Here is an 8,327-nt window from a genome sequence, read left to right as displayed (position 1 = left end):
TATCACTCTAACATGCAGTACAGCAGTAAAGAGTGATTGAAGTTTATCAGAGCACAAGTCACATGACTTGGGGCAGCTGGGAAATTGACAAAATGTCTATCCCCATGTCAGATTTCAAAATTGAATATAAAAAAATCTGTTTGCTCTTTTGAGAAATGGATTTCAGTGCAGAATTCTGCTGGAGCAGCACTATTAAACGATTCATTTTGGGGAAAAAAAATTCCCATGACAGTATCCCTTTAAGTCTATAAAAAATTATGTAAACATGAAATAAACCCATTAGGCTGGTTTTGCTTCCAATAAGGATTAATTATGTTAGTTTGGATCAAGTACAAGATACTGGATTGGATTATTTGATTATAATGGAGTCTATGGTAGACGGCCTTTCAATAATTCTGAACTCTCTGGATAGCGGGTTTCCTGATAACCGATCCCATACTTGTAAAGCCATACAGATTAGATAATGTGCTTGGACAATCTGTCTTTGGTATAGTTAATGATTATGATTATAGATTGTATGATAAATTGGATTTTTCTTAATTGCAAAAAAATATTCTATCTTTAAATGGGTTCAGTCACCAAAGAGCAGGTATAAAACAATTAAATAAAGCTTTCCCTCCAGTAGTGTAATATGTGAAAGCATCAATCTGCTCAGCAGAGAAATAAGATAAACTGCCTTTCTAAAGTCTCTACATATTTCACCAAAATGGCAATGCTTTGATGGTAGGGCTCTTAACCACTTTTTCCGTGATGTATGAAGCGCAAATAGCCAGAGAACAAGTGGCTGGAGAAGGGGGATGGGACTGACTGTAAGAGAATTTATGCAGTGCATGCAACCACTCTGTATTAATTTCCCCACTCTACAGGAAAATGGAGACCCATCTTCAGCTGCTCTGCACATTGCTTATAATTGTCTTGATTTATCTCTCTAAGAAAACAGGTAAGTAACAGCAGTTTCCCTTTCCAAGCTTTTAATAAAAATAATATTCTTTGCAAATGTTTTTTGCCTGGGCAAAAGTGCTTCCTTGAAAATTAATATTTTATTTTATTTACTAGCCTAGGAGATACATTTAATTACAAAAGTTTCATTGCAGTAGAGGACTTGTAATGAACTTGACTACGCATTTATACTAACTACAAACTATTTTCATTCTGAAAAAGATGGCAACAGTAATGATGTGCTGGTGGTGAAACAGTCTGAGCGCCTGACAGTTGAACTTGGAGGATCAGTGACTATCAATTGCACCTTTGAAGCTGACTACAACACTTACTCTGTCACATGGTTTTTGGGCTGTGAAAATAAATCAAATCTCCTGGACCATCCATGTTACAAGCACAGGGTGAGATTTGATAACAACAAACGGCAGGTGATTATTTCCAACCTGACTGAAAGTGATTCTGGCATGTATTGCTGCAATGTGGAAGTTGCCAACGGGAAGAAAGGGGCTGGAAATGGAACCAGGGTGGAGGTGAAGCAAAGACAATGTCCAGAAGCAGAAGGTATTTCTAAAACCATCTACCTGCTTTTCTGCTATATAAAATTATGGATCTGAATGTGATTTGCTAGTTAAAAAAATAGTGACGAATTGTCAGGCTCTTACAAGGTTTTTGTTACAGGCTGTTTTTCAATAAGTAGAGGCAACCAATTTTTCTCTGCAGTCCTCATATGGGAAGAAGATAGACCAATTCATATGGTTTCCATAGCCTGCTTAAATATGCATGTGCTTAGCAGATTCTGCCTAGTAAATCAATCATTTTGCTTTGAGCAATAATTAAATCTAATACAATTAATCTAACTATCTTGATTAAATAGTACAGAATTATAGGCCAGATGTTTACCTAAATCACTTGTGTGCTTATTTAATGTTTTGTTTTCTTTGCCAAAAGTTTTTAGATACTTTGTTTGTCCTAGTATATTTCCAACATATTCCAGGGAATTAGAGAGAGAGAGAGAGATTGGATGAACTGATAAAATTAATACTGGGCTTATAATGGCACTCAGAGCTGCTGCAAGCAAGGTGAAAACCTTTGAATGGCCCTAAAACATTGCATTCCCGCATTAAACATGCAAAGGTTTTCACGTTGCTTGCAGCAGCTCTGAGTGCCATTGAATTTCTTTTACATTATTCATATTTGAGGTTGCCGAATCTTTATCATTGTGCACTGGGCTAATTGCATTTGCAGGGAAAAGGGTGTATGGGTGGCTACTTGTATTTCTACTTTAAAAATAAAACCATGTCTATTCTCAGTATTTTTTTTAATAAACATCACTAAGGAAACCATTTGTTCACCACAAAACATCTTACAAGCAATTCGCATGATACGTGATTTAGAACAATTAGAATCCATTGCAAATAGGCCATCTTACAGACAGACACCTTGTGCAAGAGATAATCTTTTTTTTCTAACCCCCAACCCCCCCATCTGCTGAGCAAGACCGTGTAGTGAATTTTTGTGCAAATTACATTGACCGACAAGCAATATCTTTTTGCAAGTTGTCCCCCAAATAGGAGAGTATGATCTGAGAAATTGTCCATATAGACCAGCAGCAGACCATTTAAATGTTATTTACATGCATAGCAAACGTAGACCCTTATGTAGAGGCTTATTTAAGGGCAGTGTGTTAGCTTCCCCGAAGTTTTTTAAGACTGAAATGTTTAATTGATTTTATAAATGGCATTTAAGGAGGAGAGATCGACTTTTGGTCCATATCGATATAGAACATAGAGAAAAGAAAATGAGAAAACGTTTTGATGAAAAACTTACATCATAACTTAGTTCTCCTACTTTTAATTATTGGGGTAATGTTAAATTTTTCACATGCTTCGCCCTGCCAGCAAACAATATGTCTGTAAAGGTATGGGATGGATTATCCAGAAACCGTTATCCATAAAGTTCTGAATTATGGGAAGGCCATCTCCCAGACTCCATTCTAATAAAATAATTCCAGTTTTTTAAATTGTTTCCCTTTTTCTCTATGATAAAACAGTACCTTATACTTGATAAGATATAATTGATCCTTATTAGAGGCAAAACTATCTAACTGGGTTTTTTTTAGTGTTTCAGTGATTTTTTTAGTAGACATAGGGTAAGACCACACGAGGAGATTCGGGGAGATTTTGTCGCCTGGCGACTAATCGCCTCGTCTTTTGCACGACTATCTCCCCGAACTGCCTCGGCGTTTTTCCCCATAGGCTAGAATGAAAGGTCCAAATTACAGAAATACTTATCTAGAAAACCTGAGCATTCTAGATAACAGATCCCATACATGTATAAGTTCAATGCCACACAGGCAGGGACATGGTTGGCTGCTAACAGGAGACAGGGAAGCAAATCAAGCCTGTTACTCAGTATTGTTGACAAACACAAAACTGTTCCATGACATCTCACCAACACCACCCTGAACTGCTATATTGCTGCAAACCCTTTGTACTATACTTTGTTCAGGTGGGGACAATGTCAGGACGCATACTTCATGTTAACCAAGGCCTTAAAATAGGAACTATCCCTACTCTGTGTTTGTAGGCAAAGGCACCCTCTAATCACTGTAAAGAGGCAGGTGAATGTCATTGATGTCACTGCCTTCTGACATGGGGATTAAAATGTGGATAAGAACCTGTGAGTGAAAAAGATTTTTATTTTTTAAATGTGACTACCTACTACATGATGTCATCTTTGTATGTTTTTTTATAAACATTTGTGTATATTTATGTATATTCATTTCAGAAAATAATCCGACTGCATGTATAATCCAGTACAGCTTTCTTGGCTTTGAAGCTTGTATCATTGTCATCCTGCTTGCCTTGCTTCTTAAATATCACCTGCAAAGTAAGTTCTATGTGAGCCAAAGTTTGTTCTAAAAATAATTCTGAACCATGCATATACACTGTGTTTATTATAGTCACACATTCAGTTTGGGGAGGCTATTGAACTGTTAGAAATAAATGCTGGTTTGTACAGAGCCTATGTTCTGAGTAACACGAAACTTACATGAACTGCATGTTCTAAAGATATTTATTAAAGAAAAATGAAAATGCAGGGAGAGACAAAAACAGGTTGAGGGTCAGGGCTGGCAGCAGGGAATATTGCTAGGGAGGGAAAGTCACAGATGTTACTCTGTGGCTCAAGCAGGAGTAACAGTGCTAATATACCACAGGTTCCTGGTTCTAAATCAGGGAGTTTCTAATATAAACACGTCTAGGATATACTGTATATATAATCAGGGCAGTGGAAACTAGACATGCTAAAGATCTGGGTTTGTTAATGCAGTGTAGATAAACATAAGGTCATGCCCTTGGGATTTCAAATATGGAACCAAATTATAAAGAGGCAAGACAGTCAAATACTTACTGGGGAAGGACCTATGCATACTTGTGCAATGGCTTGCAAGATGTACTAAAAAGGGTATACATATAGGGAGGAGCATTGTTAAGGTTCCCATCTAGAATTTGCAGTAGAGACTTGATCAACAGTATTTAAAAAAAGAACATCACTGAAATAGAAAGGCCAGAGAATGATTACTAAAAAGTACAATGTACATAAGCAATACTGCACAAAACATATCCAGAAGCCCATTAAAACCACATTTCTGTCTGATCTGGGTTAAACTATATCACAGATATCTTTATCTTTGTATGAAAGGCTAAATGGCATTGTTACAACTAACCTTTTGCATGTTTATCTAACCTTCATGAATGATGACACCTGTATCTTTGCTGATTTTGCATTCTCTCTATGGTTGCTGTAGGTCTGAAAACCCTTTCACAGCTTTTTGCACTGCTCCACACAGAGCAAGAATTTTTTACAGCTCCTTCCTTTCCAGCTAATTCTTGTACTGGATGTCCTTAGTTCTTGTTAAGGACATCTACTACCCTTCCATTTCTGGCTTCTTTAGGTTCCTCTATCTTCACAACTACCCTGCAGCTTTGATTTACACACTGTAACCCTAATCCTATTGCAAAATGTAGAAAGATGTAGTTTTTTTATATTTCAGAAGCATTTGCCTTACCGCAACAAAAAGAACAGTTAATTTTACAATGTATGTGGTCTTTTTTTGTTATCACACTCTCTCAAGCTGCTACATCTTACAGTTTATATTGTTTCTCAGTCATTCTTCTCTAATTTTACACTAATCCAGAAACCATTATTTCAGCAATTAAACAACTCTAACTATATTTTCAATATAGCATTAAGTGGTTTGTTTAAAAACAGAGATCTTTTGTTTTATGGAATTCCAGGCCTGCTGCTACCTTTCCTTTATCAGCTGACAACATTGTAAAATCTGCACACTTGGTATGCTATTTTTACAATTTGGCCACCAGCATACTTGGCCAAGACGTGTTGATTCAATTATTTTCCCCCAAGGTCAACTATTGAACCATAATTCGGTCTAAGGACCTGTTGGAAGAGATCGCATCCACACACAGATACAGTTATCTTCCAGCAGGAATTTCTAACCTGGCTGAAATATATTAAGTAGGCTGTCAGGACCCTACACGGGCCAATAATCTTTGGCCGGCCAATCAAGCAGATTTCTGCCCAAATTGTTCACCCATATGCAGAGCCACATCAACTTTTATTTTTGTGGTACTTTTGTTTTATGCATAATTGTAATGCATTGGATCTATAATTGTTAGATTTAGCCAATTACCAAATCCCCACAAAATATTATCCAATAAAATGAACCTGAACTAAATCTGAGGACTGAAGATTCGAACAAATCCTGCAAAAAGCTCTGGGATTGGCTGAATCCTGAACCAAATTATGGATTTCCTGTATCCTTAATTCATAACACAAATAAGCAGAGCTTGCCAAGCCCTGCTATATTTTGGTAAATAAATTCAACTATGAGAGGCAGTCCTGTTTTCTTTATTCATGGGCAATATCACTATATTTAGAATGTAAGTAAAGTCATATTGTGTTTCATTTTACAGGTTCAACTAGTGATAAATGCAAGGTAAGTGACCTTTATACCTATATAGTAGACTTGAGTATGATAATTGGTAACTATCTGTCACTGCTGACAACAGCCTTTTCACTACACTCAGCATTTCTCAATATACATTGATATAGAGCAGTGATTCCCATCCAATGGCTCCGTCACAAGCAACATGTTGCTCACCAACCCCTTGGATGTTGCCCTCAGTAGCTTCAAAGCAGGTTTTTATTTTTGAATTCCTGGCTTGGAGGCAAGTTTTAGTTGCATAAAAGTACTGCTAAATAGAACCTCCTGTAGGCTGCCAGTCCACATATTGGCTTCCAATAGTCAATCACAGTAAATAATTGGCACTTCCAGGAACTTTTTGCATGCTTATGTTGCTCTGCAACTTTTATTACATATGAACATGGCTCACAGGTAGAAAAAGTTGGGGACCCATGATATAGAGTATAGTTCTGAAACCTCATTTCAAGAAAAAGGGGTTAAAGATGATAATGATTGAAAATATAGGGGTCAGTTACTATACCAGGACATAGTGAAGGTATTTGGGATAAAATCTTACATGAATATAGTGTTTTGCGTACTTTCAAATCCCTTGTAAAAATGGAATAAAGGATAATTTCTCAACATAATAAAACAGATGTAAAGCAGCCTTTACCTCACCCCCGGAAGTTGCTCTTGGCACTGTCAGAAGCAACTCTTTGCACCTCCAGTATGCAGTGTTAAGTCTACACTGTGAGCGTTATATTTTGTGTGACTATGCTGCAACTTTTAACTTAAACCACAATTAATGATCTAGTAATCTTTTGTGTTCTTATATTTCTGAAAATGTGTATGTAACTGTCAGTTGCAGTGGTTGGTTTGCAGGAATTGTCACAATTTCCCAATATCAGTGAAACTCTGTAACGAAGAGCTCTGTAATTATCTAATCTAAGAGACTGATGCTTAGGGGCTGATATATTATTCCTGGATATTTTTAAAGTTACAAACATAGAAAACAATTGCACAAATCCTGCAAGTGATTTACAAAGGCAAAATTTGTATCAAGATGAGTGATATTTCACAGGGCTTCTGCTAGCACTGTACTGCCACCCCATTTAAAAGAATGGGGTTTGACTGCTCAACACAGATGAAAATGTTCTGATGAGTTAACACCTGTATTGTATTTGAGACATCTGCTATTCAGTGTATTAATTTTAGACGATAACCCCTTGCAATATGTAAAGCTCCCCTAATGTATATGACTATCCAAGCTTACTGGTGTTTATGTCAATACTTAAGTACATAATAGTTATGTCCTGAAGGTGGCACTTAAAGGGAGAGTTGCTGTGATTTCTTCCCAGTGTTGGTATTATGCAGTTCCTGTATTTCCATTCTGTTATAGGTGCAACTGGAAGGGCAGGAATTGGAGAGAGGCCTTCAGTATGCTGAAATCTGCAAACAGAGATTCCCTTCACATCCAAGGAGCAGGCACAGGGAAGAAAAGATAACATATGCATCTGTCACAACAAAGTAATACAGATGGAGTATGGAGTCTCAAAGCATTCATTCTCTGCTTGCACACACATCAAAATACTGTAGTAAAGCATATTTTTAAAAAACATAAAAAAACACCCTCTCCTTTGACTCTTTTATCTTGCCAGGCTTTGTGTTGCCATTAAACATGCAGTACAGCATAAGGCTGAATGCAACCCAGAACCACATAATCTACAGCACTGGCACAGTTGTATTAAAAGCAATATTGCTTTTTCCTTTAAACAAATAGGATTTTTTGGAATTTTTCTTGGTTCATATATTGCAGTCTATTTTATCTGGCCAAACTACAACAAAGCCAACCCTAAACTGGCCAGTCCTCCACTTTCATTCATACCAATTTCAAAATTTTACAACACAATTACATAGATACTAAGGGGCACATTTACAAAGCTCGAGTGAAGGATTCGAATTAAAAAAACTTCGAATTTCGAAGTGTTTTTTGGGCTACTTCGACCATCGAATGGGCTACTTCGACCTTCGACTACTACTTCGACTTCGAATCGAACGATTCGAACTAAAAATCGTTCGACTATTCGACCATTCGATAGTCGAAGTACTGTCTCTTTAAGAAAAACTTCGACCCCCTACTTCGGCAGCTAAAAGCTACCAAAGTCAATGTTAGCCTATGGGGAAGGTCCCCATAGGCTTGCCTGAGATTTTTTGATCGAAGGATATTCCTTCGATCGTTGGATTAAAATCCTTCGAATCGTTCGATTCGAAGGATTTAATCGTTCGATCGAACGAATAATCCTTCGATCGTTCGATCGCAGGATTTGCGCTAAATCGTTCGACTTCGATATTCGAAGTCGAACGATTTTAGTTCCTAGTCGAATATCGAGGGTTAATTAACCCT

The 8,327-nt window shown here is 37.1% G+C and overlaps 1 long non-coding RNA gene across 1 annotated transcript; it reads left to right on the top strand.

Annotated features, from left to right (window-relative positions):
- The first annotated feature begins 3,298 nt into the window (after positions 1-3,298).
- On the top strand, positions 3,299-7,795 carry LOC108698941. Its single transcript, XR_005963165.1, has 3 exons — positions 3,299-3,828; positions 5,934-5,956; positions 7,323-7,795. It is a non-coding gene; the product is annotated as an uncharacterized LOC108698941 (long non-coding RNA).
- The last annotated feature ends 532 nt before the right edge of the window (positions 7,796-8,327 follow it).

Source organism: Xenopus laevis, chromosome 8L (genome assembly GCF_017654675.1).
Source record: "Xenopus laevis strain J_2021 chromosome 8L, Xenopus_laevis_v10.1, whole genome shotgun sequence".
NCBI lineage: Eukaryota > Metazoa > Chordata > Amphibia > Anura > Pipidae > Xenopus > Xenopus laevis.
The sequence above is the reverse complement of the archived record's forward strand: the minus strand, read 5'-3'. Positions and strand labels throughout refer to the sequence as shown.